Genomic DNA, 19350 nt, shown 5'->3' on the forward strand with positions numbered 1-19350 from the left:
ATTCCACATAGCAGTGGAGGTCTTAACACCACAGCAGAGGGCAAAGGGGAAGCAAGACACATCTTACATGGCGGCAGGCAATAGGGCTTATGCAGGGGAACTCCCGTTTATAAAACCATCATATCTCATGAGACTTATCCACTACCACAAAACCAGTATGACAGAAACTGCCTTCACGATTTGATTATCTCCACCTGGCCATGTCCTTGACACATGGGAATTATTACACTTCAAAATCAGATTTGGGTGGGGAACAGAGCCAAACCATATCAATGCCCAAATAAATTTGAGAGATATGACTTATATTCCTTAAAAGCCATCCTCTTATTAAACAAATTACTATAAACAGTACACATGTTTTAAGTAAATGCAAAATGTGGAAAATTTGAATTTAGAAATATTTCAAAACATGAGAAAATTAAAAGTAAACAATGAAGACACTTAATTTGCCTGAAAAAAACCCTGAATTTTCCAGTTGAAGATATTTGGTATTGCACAGTACAAATAGAGAATTTAAAATTTCAAAACATTTATATACGTTATATATCTTTAACAGAATGAATCATACATTACATTTTCATTGTTTATATCAATCATTATGAAAATGTAATATAGACTATAAGAGGTCAGGCACACCTGTAATCCCAGCACTTTGAGGGGCCAAGGCAGTCAGATTGCTTGAGCCCAGAAATTCAAAAGCAGCCGGGGTGGTATGATGATATTCCATCTCTATGAAAAATACAAAAAAAAAAAAAAAATGGCTTGCTGTGGTCGTACACACCTGCAGTTCCAGCTACCAGGGAGGCTGAGGTGGGAAGGTAACCCAAGACTGTGTGGTTGAGGCTGTAGTGAGTCATGATAGTGCTACTTCACTCCAGCCTGGGCGACAGTGACATCCTGTCAGAAATGAATGAATGAATAAATAAATAAATAAGTAATATCCCATGCTCTACTTTTTGAATATTAAAGGAAAAGTGAGATGCAAAAGAAGAACCTTCTTTGGTGGAAAGTAGGAAGAAGAATCTCTATAGAAAGAAGGGTATTAGGAACTTGGTAGTGAACTATTTTGATGAGGTTGTGACAAACACATTAGATGGTAGTGCCATAAAATGAAGGACAGTTTTGAACAGATAGATGAGGAGGATGAGGATGTGTGCCACCTACTCACAGGTTACAATTGAAACTGTGGGAATTGGTGGGATGACCAACATGCACAGCCTGTGTAAAAAGTGGCAGACTTAAAGGAGAAAAATCACAATGTGAAAACAAATGTCTATTGTTAGATATAAATTTATGTTGGGAAATATAATATGGAAGAGAATAGTCTGTTTTAAAAGAAGCCCAAGGAAACTACTCATAGAGCCTTCACAAAAAAAAAGTAAGAAATTTTATCTATATTTGATTATTTTGGCAAGTGTTTATGAAATTTATCCTTTACTAAAAATAAAGTTATAGTATGGAGTGCTACACATAGTTTCCTGGTGTTATAAATGCCACTGTGAGTAGACAATCCTGAAATAACAAGAGGATTTTAGAAGCTACAGAAATATGAGATAATTACATGTTAGTTATCTTACTATATTTTTCTTTTAGTATTATGGATTCTATTCCTCCGTATCTTTATTGGAAATGCTAAGGCTTTGCTGTATGTCTTCCATTTGCCCAAAATAGACTCTCATATTCCACTTGCCTCTGTCGTTGGTGAGGCTGACCTGCTTAGATTGTATCAGTGGGACTTCTTGCTTTCTGGTTTCTAGTTAAGTCTTTCCAATGGAAATTACGTGCAGGAACAAGAGAGAACTCACAGTTTCCTACCTGTCCCTCTCTGCTGGGACTTTGCAGGTAGAGTGCCCCCCTATACGGAGGTTCAGAGCTTTTGTCAGGCAACTCTTGCCAGATGACTTTCTTTCTAGGTCCAGTAATTCCTCCCACTTTGTTCTTTCAGGCCCAAAGTTGGTAATAGATCACTCCATTACTAACTTCAGGCTGCTGGATTACCCTATGTTTCGTTGTTTTACCTAAATCCTTCCCAACATTTTGTAAATCATTTTACTAAATTTTTCTTAATTTCAATTTGCATATGCCATCTTTTTTTATGTCAGGACACTGCAAGTTACAATCTTGTATATTACATTTGCCTCCGCTTGGAAAGAGAAAGTGTGGAGAAAGGTGCAAGAAAGACACACTAAGAAAAAAAAACCGGGATATTGTGCACTATTTTTTACATTTTAAAAAGCTATCTTTTAATTCACATACAGTAAAATTTACTATTTTGGGAGCTACAGCCCTGTAGCATTAAGTACAAGTATGTAAATTGTGTAACTACCAGTGCACTTAAAATCGAGAATGGCCCCGTGACCATCCAAAGTTTCTTTGTGTTGCTCTTTGTAGTTAAATGCTATCCCCATCTCTAACCCTGGCAATCACTGATCTGTTTACCATACCTGTTGCTTTGTGTTTTAAATTTCCACAAAAATTGATTTGTAAAATATGGAGTCTTTGGGTCTGGCTTCTTTCACTTCGCCTGTTGCTTTTGAGATTCATCCATGTATTTGTGAATATTAATAGTTAACTCATCTATATTGCTGCATAGTATCCATCATTTCTTTACCCTCCTGCCAGTTGAAGAAATTGGGTTGTTTCCAGGTTTGAAAATTGTGAGACAAAACTGTTATAAACATTTGAGTACAGGTTTTTGAGGATGTAACTTTTCATTTCACTTAGATAAATACCCAAAATGGGATTGTTGGGTCACACAGTGTTTAATATTATACACACTGCCAAACACTTGATATTATCTGTCAATTTCATTTCAGAACACATTTTATTGGATGAACAGTAGTATTATATTTTGGTTTTCATGTGCAATTCCTTGATGGCTAGTGATGATGTGTATATTGCCATGTTCCTTTTGACCAGTGGTATATCACTTATAGTGAAGTATCTAGTCACACATTTTGCTCAATTTAAATTGTATTTTTGAATTATTGATTATAAAAGTTCTTCATGTATTCTGGATATAAATATGCAAAAATATTTGCACATAAATGTGCATATTTGTGCATATTATGTAACTGTTTATTATATTTATACATTTTGTGCATATTACACGTTTACAATAATTTTACATAGAATCATGTATATTCATAAATACATTATGCATATTTAATTTTTTTCCAATTATGTGATTATTTTATTTTCTCATATGTGTCTTTGAAACAGCAAACATTTTATTTTTAGTTTTATTTTAATAATATTTATTTTTCACATTTTATTTTATTTTATTGTTCATGATTTTGTGTCCTATTTGACAAATCTATGCTTGACCCATAATTAAAAATACGTTTGCCTAAAAATGTATATATTTTGCCTATAGTTTTTAAGTTTTAACTTTTAGTTCTATGATTGATTCTGAGCTGATTTATTTTAGCAATGAGATTTTACAGATTAAGGTTTTTAATACTGTGATTTTTAATATTGAGGAAGATTGAGGTTAATCTTTGTCTACACAGATGTCATGCTTTGTTTTTCAGCACTGTTTTTTTAAAGACATGTTTTTCAATTGAATAAACTTTGGTATCTTTGTAGAAAGACAATTTAACATGCAAATGTGGATGTATTTCTATACTTTCCATTTTGTTTTATTTGTATATTAATTTATATGCCAATAGCACACTATTTTCTTCCCCATAACTTTAGAGTAAGTATTAAAACTAGGTCGTGTAAGTCCTCCAAATGTTTTTCTTTTATCATATCATTATGTATATCTAAGGACCTCTGCCTTTCCATATATATTTTAGATTCAGCTCATATTTTTTAAATAATTCTACTGGAATTTTAATTAGGCTTACATTTAATCTATATATGAATTTGTGAAGAATTTTTATCTTTACATCATCAATATTCCAATTATTGAATATTTAATTATTCACTCAAAATTTAATTTCTCATAGCTTTTTTCTTTTTAATTTTCAGTATGCACATTTTATAAACCTCTGGTTAAATTATGTTTTAAATTTTAATTTTATGCTTTTGTGAGTGATAGTTTAATTTTTATTTTCTAACTCACCATTCATTGTGTGGCACCCAAACTGACTTTTGTGTATTAGATTTTAGTTCTTGTTACCCAATAAAATTAGTTATCAGCTCTAGCACTTTTTTATGGATTGTTTTGGATTATCTATAGAGATGATTATGCCATCTATACGAAAAGAAAGTCTGAGTTCTTTCTTTGAAATTTTATGTGTTATATATTTTTCTTTCTCATTATTTTGTATTGCGTAAGATTGAACCTCTTGTACAAAACTGAAAAAAAAAATGGTGGCAATGAACATGCTTACTGTGTTCAAAATTTTTAAAATCATTAATTTCTTCAACATTAAGCATTCTTTTTTCATTCCTAATTTTCTGAGGAGTTTTCTATAGAATTTTTTTTTAATTCAAGCATTTTATTTGCATTTATTAGAATGATCCTATGCTTTCTTCTCTTATATTCTCTTAATATGGTAAAAGGCATTAATTGTAATATCTGAAACTAACCTTGTATTACTGATATAAACCCCATTATTTTTCAAGCTGTAGAATTTTTTAAATCAGTCTCATTTTAAAAATTAGACTGAAATTTTTTCTTTTACTTGATAATAAATAAGGGTAGTCAAGATAATTTTTTCTTCCCTACTGACTTTTCAGTTACTTTTCAAAATTGAAAATAAAAGCAAATAATACAGAGTCCTTTTATACATCCTCTTTCAACCCATCGTTTCTCCTATTAGTGACATTTTGTACTGCTGTGGTACATTTTTAGAAATGATGACCCAATATTGATTCTTTAATAATAGCTAAATTCCATAGATTGTATTAGGATTCGAGCTTTGTGTTGCACAGTATGGGTTTCAGTAAATTTATAACATTAGGTATTCACTATTACAGTACCATACAGAATCTTTTTACTTTCCTAAAAATGTTTTGTGTTCTACATATTCATCCCTCCTTCCCTACCCTTCCTCAAAAAACTGGTAACCACTGACCTTACTGTTTCTGAAGTTTTGCCTTTTCCAAAGCATCATAAGGCTAAACACATAAACTACGAAGCCTTTTTAGTCTAGTCTTTTGTACTTGGAAATATACATGTAAGATTCCTATATGTCATTTTTGACTTAACAGCTCATTTCTTTTAAACAATTTTCTATGGATAATAGTTCATATTTATGAGGTATGTGTGATATTTTGTTACAAGTATAAAATGTATAATAAATAAATCTGCCAGGTGCGGTGGCTCACTCCTGTAATCCTAGCACTTTGGGAGGCCGAGGCAGGTGGATCACGAGGTCAGGAGTTCAAGACCAGCCTGGCCAAGATGGTGAAATCCTGTCTCTACTAAAAATACAAAAATTACCCAAGCCTGGTGGCGGGCACCTGTAATCCCAGCTACTTCAGAGACTGAGCCAGAGAATTGCTTGAACCTGGGAGGCGGGGGTTGCACAGAGCCAAGATCGTGCCACTGCACTCCAGGCTGGGTGACAGAGTGAGGCTCCATCTCAAAATAAAATATAATATAATATAATATAAATAAATAAATCAGGGTAGAATTTCCATCACCTTAAACATTTATAATTAATTGGAGTTAGGAACATGCCAATTCCATTCTTGTAGTTATTTAAAAATATACAACAAATAATTTTAATTATTATTATTGAGACAGCTACCTGGGACACTGAGTTAGGCGTATCACTTGAGCCTAGGAGACTGAGGCTAAAGTGAGCCATGATGGCACCACTGAACTTTAGCCGGAGTGACAGAGTGGAACACTGTCTCAATAATAATAATACCAATAATTTATTGTATATTTTAAAGTAAAAAAAGAATGGAATCTCACTATGTTGCCCAGGCTAGTATAAAAGTCCTGGGGTCAAGCAATGACAGATGTGACCCATCATGCCTGGCACAATAAATTATTAACTGTGATTGAAATATTGTACCACCAAACAGTAAATCTTATTTCTTCTATCTAACCGAATGTTCGTATCCATTAACCAACTCTTCTTTACCTTCCTTCCTACTCTACATCTCAGCCTCTAGTTGCCATCATTCTACTTTCTAGCTCTATAAAATCGTTTTTTGTTTTTTGTTTTTTTTTTCTTTTTTTAGTTCTCGCATATGGATAAGGACATGTGATATTTTTCTTTCTCTCTCTGGCATATTTCATCTAGAATAATAACCTCCTGTTCCATCCATGTTTTTGCAAATGACAGGATTTCATGGCTAAATAATACTCCATTGCGTATATATACCACATTTTCCTTATCCATTCATCCGTTGATGGACACAGGTTTATTCTATAGTTTAGCTAGTATGAATAGTGCTTCAATAAAAACAGGAGAGAAGCCAGGGCCAGGCATTGTGGTTCCCACCCGTAATCCCAGTACTTTGTGAGGCTTAACTGGGAGGATCACATGAGCCCAGGAGTTCAACACCAGCCTGGGCAACATGGTGAGATACCATCTCTACTATTATTATTATTTTTGTTGTTGTTGTTTAATTGCCAGGTGTGGTGTCAAGCACCTGTGGTCTCAGCTTTTCAGGAGACTGAAGCAGGAGAATCACTGGAGCCCAGGAGTTTGAGCTGAAGTGAGCCATGTTTACACCACTGCACTCCAGCTTGGGTGACTGATAATTTGTCTCAAAAAAATTGTACTACTAATAAAAATAAATAAATAAATAAACATAGAAGCAAAGTTACTTATTTGATATACTATTTTTTTTTTCTTTTGGGTATATACCCAGCCATGAGATTACTGGGTCATATGGTAGTTCAATTTTTTGTTTATTAAGATACCTTCATACTGTTTTTCGCAGTGGTTGTATTAATTTGCCTTCCCAGCAAGAGAGTATGAGGGTTGCCCTTGCTTTACATTTCTTCACTTTCATTATTTTGTTGTCTTTTTGATAAAAGCTATGCTTCTCCAATTCTTTCAGTTGTGATGTTAGGTTGTTAATTTGAGATATTTCTAACTCTTTGATGTGAACATTTAATGCTATAAATTTCCCGCTGCCTTAGGTGTGTCCCAGAGATTCTGATATGTTGTATCTTCATTCTCATTTGTTTCAAATAACTTCTTGATTTCAACCTTAATTTCATTGTTTACCCAAAAGTCGTTCAGGAGTATGCTGTTTAATTGAATGGTTTTATTAACCTAGATAGATGTTTAACATTAATATTTTTAAATCATAAGCTTGTTTGTTTGTTTGTTTGAAACAGAGTCTTGCTCCATTGCCCAGGCTAGAGTGCAGTGGTGCGATCTTGACTCACTGGAATCTCCATCTCCTGGGTTCAGGTGATTCTCCTGGCTCAGCCTTCTGAGTAGCTGGGATTACAGGAGCCTGCCACTGCGCCCAGCTAATTTTTGTATTTTTAGTAGAGACGGGGTTTCACCATCTTGGCCAGGCTGGTCTCGAACTCCTGATCTCGTGATCCACCCGCCTCAGCCTCCCAAAGTGCTAAGATTACACATGTGAGTGACCGCACCGGGCCAGCTTTTGGTTTTATTATTTTTTTCCATGGTGTTCTGTTTTTTGATTATTATTATTTTGCTGATTTCTTTTTAAAAGTAATTTTTATTCCTGTTTATTTTATGTAAATATTTTTTTCTTTTTAAATATTTTTAAGCAGGAATTTCTGGCCACTGATTTTATGTAATTTATTAGCTCTAATAATACTATATAACAGTATAAATTATCTTCTAATCAATATTCTTTCTGCATTCTGCCAATTTTATATGTTGTATTTTCACCTCATTTCAGCTTAATATTTTCCTTTATGACTTATTAGATTAATGCATTATTTAGAAATGTGATGCTAAATTTTCAAATATTTTATGTGATTATTTTTGCAGTTGATTTCTAATTTAATTCTATTTTAATCAGAAAATATGCTCTACTCTAAACTTGCTTTACAATTTAACTAGGGTTTAGGGTATGCTTGATGAAGCTCATAGGTTACTGTTTAGAATGTAGGCTCAGGATGTCAAGGAACTGAACTCTATAGGGTGGCATCTGAGTGCTAAAGCAGAGGGTACAGTCCTGTTCCAAATGAAGATATAAAACTAGGAAAGAAGATGATGCAGAGATGCCCCTTAGAAGTGAATGAGAAGTTCAAACAAAAAACATAAGAAATAGATACATCTTTCTTTAGAGGCTGCATGAGGCTTGCAGACTGAATACAATGTGAATTGAATTGGAAGATATCATAAATAACTGTGTGTTTGGGCTTTCAGCTTGGAACAGGAAAAATGTATAGCACCAGTGGTACAAGATCAGACGCCTTTTCTTAATATTTCTGATTTGATAAGCAAAAAGATACTGATTATCATATGGGAGAGGAAAGGGAAAATAAAATTACAATAAATAAATTTCTTTGTAGTGTAAGGTGAAATAGTTTGAGCAATATTACATACATTTAAAATGCAAATGTGGTGCTGTCTGCTTATGAATCTTAAGGAGTAATTTTACAAGTTAAATTTTGGAAACAAAACCAGTAGTGTTAAGAATAACCACACAAAAAATCGCTTAACAAAGGATTAATTTTACTCAGTTGATTTATAACAAATCAGTTATAACCTTTTTAGTAAACTGACATAAAGAGATCAGCAACCCCTAATAGTCAATGTTGCTTTGAAGCATGCTGCTGCTTTAAGAAGAATTAAAAATGACCCTGCAAAATATTTTACAATACCAGGGCAGATAAAGCGCAGGCAGCCTTTGACTCAAACAAAAAGAGCATGGGGTCAAAAATAAAGCCTTTTGGAGGTTAAATATGAGATTCATATCATTTTACAACTCCAAGGATAAGGCTGAGGAAAAGAAGTTCTAGGATAATGACATTAAAGTTCTCTATTCCAGCTGCTTAATTTCTATATAATTGCATGGTTTTATTAACGTAGATAGATGTTTAACACTAATACTTTTAAATCATAAGCTTTTTTGGTTTTTATTTGTTTGTTTGAAGCTAGAAAGCTTCATTTTTAGTGAACAATTTGAGAGGGGTGGAAATAACAGGCACAAATAAATAATTTTTTCACAAAATCCTATATGTCATAATTTCTCAAAAAATGCTTACTATAGTATTATCCCATAGGAAGGACCCCAATATGTGTGTGCTTAACCAGTTTTCATTTGAACAAAACAATATGGACTGTGATTTTTTTTTTTTAAGTTGTTTTACTTTAAGTTTGGGGTAAATGTTCAGGAGGTGTAAGTGTGTTACATACATAAACATGTGTCATGGGCCTTTGTTGCACAGATTACATCAACCGATATTAAGCTTAGTATCCATTAGTTATTTTTCCCGATCCTCTCCCTCCTCCCACTTTCCACCCTCTAATAGGCCCCAGTGTGTGTTGTTCCCTTCTGTGTGTCCATGTGTTCTCATCATTTAGCTCCCACTTATAAGTGAGAACATGCCATTTTTGGTTTTCTGTTCCTGTGTTAGTTTGGTAAGGATAATGGCCTCCATCTCCATATCACGTCCTTGCAAAGGACATAATTGTGATTATTCTTATACTCATATATGTTGGTGCAATTTGTACAATATGGTAACTCTCTAAAAAGAATTTGTCAGACCGAAGGGTCAGTGGTTAGTCTGGATCACTTAGGGACTGAGGGAAAACCCTTTTCACATGCCTCTAAAAGTTCACTGAAAATTAAGCGACAAATGATGGATGAATTGGAGAAAAATCATTTAAATTGTATTACAATGTGCATTGCACAGGAAAATGATAATCACATAGCTCAGTGGGGTACAGATGTTTATATACTTTTCTCCACAGGGGAAAGGGAGTGGGGAAAAGGTGGATATTTGAGGAATAGTAAATAATTTTTAGGGGAAAGTGAATGGACTTGAAGGACATACAATGACCTAGGACAACATCTGCTGGGTCTACACGGTAGATTATATATATATATATATGTGTGTGTGTGTGTGTGTGTGTGTGTGTGTGTGTATATATATATATATATATATATTTTTTTTTTTTTTTTTTCTCCTGCAGAATCTTGCTCTGTCCCTCACACTGGAGCATGCAGTGGGGAGATCTCGACTCAACGCAAGCTCCTCCTCCTGGGCTCACGCCATTCTCCGGCCTCAGCCTCCAGAGTAACTGGGACTACAGTCGCCCTCCACGACGCCCGGTTAATTTTTTGTATTTTTAGTAGAGACGGGGTTTCACCGTCTTAGCCAGGATGGTCTGGATCTCCTGAACTCATGATTTGCCCACCTCAGCCTCCCAAAGTGCTGGGATTACAGGCGTGAGCCACCGCGCCCAGCCAGTAGATGATGTTTCGTTACAATAGTCTGTCCAGGCGTCTTGGCAGACTTTTCGGTCTTTCTTCCTGTGATATGAGTTCAGTTAATGAAAACTCAGGGAAGGGACCAGAGATGGTTGTTTTCTTCTTTGGCAGTCCAGACTGCAGACAGTTAAGGGAACTTCAGAGAACAGCTTCATTCTGGGCTTTGGACAAAATAGAGGGTTAAGAGACAAGAGGAAGGAGGCAAGTTTGAGATACCTTGACGCTCCTTTTAAAATCCAGCAGGTCAAAGTGGCATATTACATACATTCAGAATTAAATTAATGTAGGTTAATATTAAAATTAAGCACTTTCTTATATTTATTTAATTTTAGGAAACAAAATGACCCTTATTCATAATACCTACTGAAGATTAAGAGATTTTTTTCCCTAAAATATTAAATTAGAAAGCCACAGGCCCTTTTACCATAAGAGTTAACAGAAATTTTATCTTTACTACTATAGACAAACAATTTTGCATGTTTGCACTCTATAAATAAAAATTGATTTGGATATCCTTTCTTATAGGAAGCATTTTGTTTGTCCAGAGACTAGAGGGTAGATACCTATGATTTTTTAAGGCATTGCTTATATCAAATTTATTTGGCAGTCTATTTTTAAGAAAATGAGAAGTATATTTTTGTATGGAAACCACTCAGAGAAAATACTGATAGCTACTTTGAATATTGTACAATGTTATCACATCTACATGAGTTACGTTTGGATGTACCCTGCCTTCCAGTTTATGTGGCCCAGTTTTGCGAGGTTTTTTTTTTTTTTTTTTTTTTTTTTTTTGTGATTTTCACAAGTTTACAAACCTGGATACTTACAAACTTGGAGTTTAAAACTTAGTATGCAATATAATAATTATATCATAGCTACATTTTATTGAGTAAATAGTGTGGTCGAGGTACTCAAATAAATGTTAAAATGTCTCATATTTCCCTTGGATGATATTATATATTAATGCATTAATATCTTTATATACTAGTAAGAAGTCTAAGGTTTAAGGAGGCCAAGTAATTTATACAAGGTCATATTCCTAAGAACTGCCAGCACATTGACTAACATCTTTGGAACTCAGAGCATAATCTTCAAACTCTACAGTTTGCTTTTTCCTTTAGTTATAGAAACCATAGATCTTAAAAGAAACATGGAGATATAAATTTTGTCTAAGGCCAAAGGCCTAGAAAACTGACCTTCATAGTGCTTCTTCCAAGAAATGTATGTTTACCTGTAATAAACTGCACCAAGTAGGTCACCGAACCATTAATCAGTATAACTTCTTAGTGACTGTGTCTGGGTCATAGTTAATAGTGTTTTTCAGAAACAGGTAAAACTACACAATAAGAGATCTATTATTCAGGTGACACTGCAAGAAAAAATTTAAAACACACCTCCTATCCCACCTACATGCAGAGCTTTGAGCAACTTATATAGACAGTGAGTTCAAACAAGCAAAAACCAAAAAAGTGCACAACCATAACAATTATAAAATAGACCACTTGGTTAAACAGGCAGAAAGATGAATTTTACACTTACCATTAAATTATACAAACAGGCTGTTTGCTATTTACAAAGTCTTCCTTAAAAATCAATGGATAATTTGTCACCTAAATAACTATGCAGTGAACAAGATGATAAACAATCATGCTTTCAGTAATAAGTTCCCTGATACATCAGAATGGCATTCCTGCTCAGATGTAATAAGAAAATGACACCCAAAGAAAGAAAAGTAATTAGACCTTACTAGAATACAGAGTATAATAAACTAATTAATTATTTTTGCAAATCCCTTGTTGACTAGACATTAACGTAGAAACCTATTGCATATTTTCTATATTTAGAGAGATTACATAATTTACCAACTCAACCAATATATTTTTGATAATGAAATGAGGCTCTATTCACATTTCTCTAAAACAACAGGTAGGAATCAGGCTTTCCTGGGCATAATAGGATGTATGGTTATTTTATTAATAGTTATTATATTTCAGTGTAGTACATTCCTATAATTTTATGTTGCCTCAGCGTCTGATATGGTTTGCTTCTGTGTCCCCACCCAAATCTCATGTTAAATTGTAATTCTCAATGCTGGAGGTGGGGTCTAGTGGGAGGTGATTGGATCATGGTTTCTAATGGTTTAGCACTATCCAACTACTGCTGCCTTGTGATAGAGTTCTCACAAGACCTGAAAGTGTGCAGCACCTCCCTCATTCTCTCTTCTTCCTGCAGGCCATGTGATGATGTGCTTGCTCCTCCTTTGCCTTCTGCCATGATTTTAAGTTTCCTGAGGTCTCCCCAGAAGCAAAAGCATGTACAGCCCACAGAACCGTCAACAAATTAAACCTCTTTTCTTTATAAATTACCAAATCTCAGATATGTCTTTAAAGTAGTGTGAGAACAGATTAAAACAGCATCCATTTTGAATATAGGCTTAACTTTGTCATACCACAATAAGAGCTTAGTCACCCTTGACATAGTTTTCAATTATCCACTTCCTCCCAGTTCTTTATTTGGTTAATCCACATATCTATCTTGTACAATTGCCTCCTGATGATCATCTTCATGTCCCATAGATGTATACATACAACCTACTTAACTCAACCCACTGACCCTGAACCCTGCACAAACTGCTGAGATGCTCTGGTGGCCATTCTCAGTCACTAAGTGACTCCACAGAACTGGCACCTGTTTGCTCTAAACAAATCAATTAAAACTCCCCTTAGAAATTCTGCTTGGGTAATGCTCTGGACTCCAAGAAAGTCCTTGATCCATAGGAACTTTACTTTTTTCTGGCTCCCTACTTGCTGATTGAACACATTGATTCTTTGGTTTTCCCATCAACCCATGGGTATGTCTCATTTCTTATGGACCTATGAGTAATAACCTACTTAGATTATTCAATATGTTTTTGTTTTGTTTTCTCCTTTGTGTCTCATTCAACCAACATACCAGAACCTAACTTTCTTCCCTGTCAAAGTTCTTCTACAGAGTAGCTATCTTGTCAAGAATAAACTAAACACAGGTTTCTATAATAAACTAAACAAGAGCCAAAAAAGTGTCTGTCAGTGTAAACAGTCTCCTTCCTGTGAGAAGGAGGCCTGGTCATGTGGTGGACACTCAGGTACTAGGCCTTCCTTCTGAATAAAGAAGTATCTAGTGAAAGGCACACTGTAGGTATGCACGATCACTTCTCCTGGAGCCCCAGCAAGAAAGAGCTAGAATTCACAGACACTCTCCAGAGAGATCTCAAGGCCAAATTAGAGAAAATTACAACAATCAATATATGTAACCTGGAATAATCATTCAACCATTAGTTGTGCAACTTAGTTAAGTTACTTACTTTGGAAATGAAAAGAATAATACTTAACTGGAGGGGTTGTGAGGAGGACAAATTATATTTCTAACACAGTTAACACATTGTCTGGCATGTTGAAGATGGTCAATAAATGAATACATTTATAACTCTAGTTCTCATTGTGTAGATTACTTTTGTATCATCAATCTATTTGTAATAGTAATTAAGATCTCTGAGTGGTTGAAATCTCATTTTTTAAAACTTGAAAGGGGCAGAAACTCTCTAATTCTAACATATCAAACTCCTATGCTTAGATTGGTCAAAAGTATATCATATACCTTAAAATTCTGTCTTTATAAGGTTAATTGTGTGTATACTGCTTTTAAGAACAAAAGTAATGCCATTCTACTTTGACTAGTGAGATGAAATAGAATATTTATGATAATATGTTTAAAAGAAAATATTAGTTTAAACTCTAAAAAAACTCAATTCATTCACTTATCTGAAGCAATAACATATTATTTTTATTTAAATAAAGTAATAATATTTTATTTTTTCAAGAAGCATAAACTTCAATTAATATCTATATCAAATTTAAAAAACACAAACGCAAGATGTGAAAATTACAAAAAGTAAAGTAGAATCTTTTTCTAGCTTTCAGAGATTTACTTCTTTGTCCTATTATAGGAAAAAACTGTTTTGTTTTTTTTTGTAATAGTGATAACACTATATTTGTATTTGGGCATGATTATTAAAATACTGCTATGAACAGAATGTCTGTACCCTGTCTCCCAAAATTCATAAATTGTACCCTAATGTGATACTATTGGAAATAGGGCCTTTTGGAGATAATTAGGGTTAGATTAGATCATGAAGTATAACCATCATGGTGGAATGAATGGTCTTATGAAAAGAAGAAGCAACACAGGATTTCACTCTCTCGGTGCCTACACCAAGGAAGGTCATGAGAGGACATAATCAGGAAGAGGGGCTTCACCAAAATCCCTCTCATACTGGCATCTTTATCTCAGACTTCCAGTCTTCAGCACTTCAAAAAATAAATATTTGTTGTTTAAACCACACACATTTGTTTGTTATAACAGCCAAAACAGATTGAGGCATATATTATAGTTTATTTGCTTCTAAGCATTTAATATAATGCCAGTTGTGTAATTTCAATACTAAGAAATTGAATTGGTCAAGCTCTTAATTAAAACATTCTGTATTGCTTAAGTTTGAATCAACATAATTTGAAGGACCAGGATTGTAACAGCAAATGTAAAAATTAGTAAGCATTATTTTCCCAAGATATAACTATTATAATTGTGTATCTTCATATCTGTAATAAAGCAATGTAAGGGACAAATAAACTGTGATTTATGTTTTCAAGAAAGTTTTAAGTATAAGCAATTTAAGACTATGGTTTATTCATTTTTCATGGTACGATCAATTTGCCAATCCTTTTAGTCTTTCCCTTTTCAGGACCCTGAATAACCAAGCCACATCTTACTGTGAACAAATTAGTTTTGACACCTTAAGACATTTAATTATTTGCAATACTGAGTCAGATGAAGGTGAAGCTGAAACTTTTCAAACTCTGGAAAGATATATATGCTAAAAATGTCATTGTAGGATAGTTTCACCCTAAAAATTCACTTAATAAATATAATAGAAATGTGCAAATAAGGCTGCAAATTTCTAAGAAATAAGCATATTACAAATTAAATAGAAATAGAAATTTTAACAGTTAATAATTTTTACATCCTAGTATTCAGAAGTCTTTTTCAGAGGCGTAGAAAATCTCAGAGATGGCAGTGAGTACAAAGTTCATTCACTACAGCCATTCATTTTACAGTTCAGGGAACTGAGGTTCAGAGAGGTTAGTGATTTGCCAAGGTCACTCTTCAGTTGCTACTAAACTTAGAGAGTCAAAACCCAGACTTATTATTTACTCAATATTATTTTATTAATTTTATTTTTTCATTTATCAAAACAATAGCAACTTAGGAATATCCAAGCCTGTTGTTGGCGAATAATATATTTAATGTGAAAATTGTGCTAATTAAATTCATATATGTATTAAAATGGTACAGTTAATTTGCCCAAATGAATTCATAGTTATGCCAATTTACATGGCTATTATGAAATAATTCTGAGAATATTTAATTTGTGAATTTTTCATTCATTATTTCATTAGTAATTATTTAATTTAGTAATTATTTAATGTTTATTGTATGAACTACTTCAGGAATGTATGTATGTATGTTTGTGTGGAGCATGTGTAAGCATGTGTCTGTTTTGGTTTCTTCACAGTTCTTATAGTCCTGATTAAAAAATGATTTTCTGAGAGTGATAATTGGTTGATTTGAGGACATAAAATAAATACTTCAATCAATATTTATTCACATTTGTCCATGGGAGAAAAATGATTTTAAGATGTGTGTTAATTAATGCAAAATATGTCATGAACACACACACTTGTTTTGTAAATTTACTTGCTTATATAATATATAATGTGAAATAAAATTGATTAAACTTTTAAGTATTAAAGTATATAGGGAATGTGAATGTGAAGAGCCCATTTTTTACCCTTATTAATGTAAGCATATTCAGCTTGAAGCTGTTAAAAATAAGTGTGTGTATACATGTATATATTATAGTATGTATATATAAGTATATATTTGTTTATATTATAGTATATATTAATATACTTCTTTATTCTGAAAGGCCTAATGCTTGAACATGTAACACATGATTTGTGTGTGTGTGCATATATATTATATATATGTCATAACACATGATTTGTGTGTGTGTGCATATATATTATATATATTATATATGTCATAAATCTATATATAGATTTATGAAATAAAAGTGGAAAACTGTAATAGAGATATATATAAGTATGTATAAATATTACATAAGAAGCCATAAGTCTAGAGAGAAATATGTGTCTTCTATGCTCATTTTTTCCTTTCTACAATTTACACATGCATATTCTGCATGAATTACATTTTATAACATTGAAAATCTTTGAACTTTTTGTGTATGTCATGAAATCTAAAGTTACTCATTGATTAATGAGTACATCCTCCACTATTGTTAAATGAACAACAAAAATTGTGTTTGTAAAAATTTGTGTTTGTGTCTGTAGAAATTCGTGTTTGTAGAAATATAAATTCAGACTTTTAATTACTTTTTTATACTAAATTGCTTACCTTATTTATCATAGTCATTTTCATTTTCTGATTTCATTGATGTATAATGAAACTTTGACAAGTCACCCACTATTATAAAGATACATATCTAACCTCTTTATATGGTACATAAAAGCATCTTTGTTTGTAGAAGACTTTTTAACTGTTCATCTTACACTGTGTGATTGAATGACATTAAACAAGTTCTATAATGAAAGTATTATCTAAATGCTTAGTTATTCATGTTTATATAGTATATATAAAAACATGCATATGTAGTATGTATATTATATGACTATATATGTTTTTGTCAATTTACTGCATTATTGATATGTTTTCAGAAAAGTATAATCTCAACAGTTTTATAACTAAAAGTAATTTGATTCTTCGGTGATTGATGTCATTCAAATTTCTGTTAAGCATTTTCCTAGCATTTCATTAAAATATATTGATATTGTATAGTTATTCTGAGCATATAGAATCATGTGATTTGTTTTTTGTTGAATTATTTACCAATTTCTATTAATGCCATTTTGCATTTACCTGTTTGAAAATTTTTATGTTCACAAGTAATTTGAATAATATATTATTATATTTATCTGGGAAGAAAAACAGGATAAATTGTCAACACATTATTGAACTAGAGAAAACGGCCAGTGCATTAGGATGGGAGTATTCATTGTTTTAAAAACAAGAATTAGAAGCAAATGCCTCAAAACAGTAATGGACATTCGTAAACTATTTTCCCTTGAAATATCTAAAAGTAATTTGAATAAATTACTTAATTAGCCCCTTAGCAGCTTCCAGTGGTAGACATTGTATTGCAAGTACAATGTAGTTTATATTAACAGCATTGATGAAAAGTACTAGTGCAGATAATCTATAGAGACATTACATGAAAAAAAAAGAAGCTGGTGTTTAGCCAATGGTAGTCTTGTACACAGTATTGCACATATAAATTGTTTGCTAAGGTTTGCAAACAATTATTATCAATTGTTTAGCAATTGTTTGCAATTGTTTGCTAAGTACTGCACGTATAAATTGTTTGGTTTTTCTCTTTTTTCTCCCTGTTAATTTAGTTTTCCTTCTGAATTGTCTTAACTCTTTTTATTTTATTTTTTCCATTCTCTTTGTTCTCTTTTAAAAGAGAGAACAAATCCAAAATTGAGATACAATTAGTTTTCTCTACATATATCCAGATTATGTTGAATGCCTATGCAAACATTTATTAAAAAAAACAAACACAATAAGAACAACAAAGTATACCCTTCAGTTTTTGTTTCTTTATAGTAACCACAGGTGTACAGGAAAATAGGATTCTGTGACTTATAGAATAGACAGGCTGTTCTCTTTTATTTTTAAACAGCTTCATTAAAATATAATTTTATACATTTAACACTGATTATATTTAAAGAGTACATTTTGATAATGTTTACCATAGTTATATGCCCAGAAAATCAACACCATAGTATGTATTCATCATCCAAAATCTTTATATTTAGTTGTAATCCTTTCCTCCTAGTCTTCCTTCCCAGACAATAATGTTGTGTGTTCAATTGCTATATTGTTTTATATTAGTTTGCATTTTCTGGAGTAACATATAAAAGGAATCATACAATATGTTTTATTATCTCACTTCTTTTACTAGCAAAGTTATTCTGAGATTCATCCATGTTATTATGTGAATCAATATTTTAAATGGTAAATAATTTTTCATTGAAGATATGCCAGATTTGATTAATCCATTTACATGTTGGTGAATATTAGGATTATTTCCATTTCTGCTTACAAAAAAGCTTCTATCAATATCTGTATATAGAAGTTTTTGTATGGAGATATATATATGTGTGTGTACACACATATATATATACACGTATATACATATATGTGTGTGTGTGTATATATATATATATTCATTTATCTTGAGTAAACGCCTAGGAGTAACATATCTGGTTCACACAATAGATGTGTGTTTAACTACAAGATGATTTCCCAAAGTAGCTGTACAATTTTACGTTCCCACAAGCAGCAATTTAATGCAAAGCAAATTTGCAAATAGGAAGGAATTGTTATAAAAATAAACCATTTTATTAAATATAAATTCAAATGAATTTGTAATCCAAAGTTTTTTTTGTAACTGGGCCTCCTAACATGTTACTATCTTTACTGAAAATGTAAGAACACAATCTAACATTTAAAAAATTATGAGGGGAGTTTTAAGTTTTCTAATTAAAACAACTAAGGAAGCAAAAGGTGAACACTGTAATACACAGTTTAATCATTTCAAAAGTTAGAAAACTTGCAAATTGTTTTTTTCACTGTATGAAACACACTGGAACATCATCTACTCACAAATGTACATTTGCTTTTCTGGACCTGGTCTTCTAATGCAATAATACACTGAAATATAATCTATTCACAAATGTACATTTGCTTTTCTGGACCTGGTCTTCTAATGCAATCTAGTGAAAGGCATATTATTGTAGAGTTTGGAAGGTTCAAGTACACTAA

This window comes from Macaca fascicularis, chromosome 2, assembly GCF_037993035.2.
Source record: "Macaca fascicularis isolate 582-1 chromosome 2, T2T-MFA8v1.1".
In the NCBI taxonomy this organism is placed as follows: domain Eukaryota; kingdom Metazoa; phylum Chordata; class Mammalia; order Primates; family Cercopithecidae; genus Macaca; species Macaca fascicularis.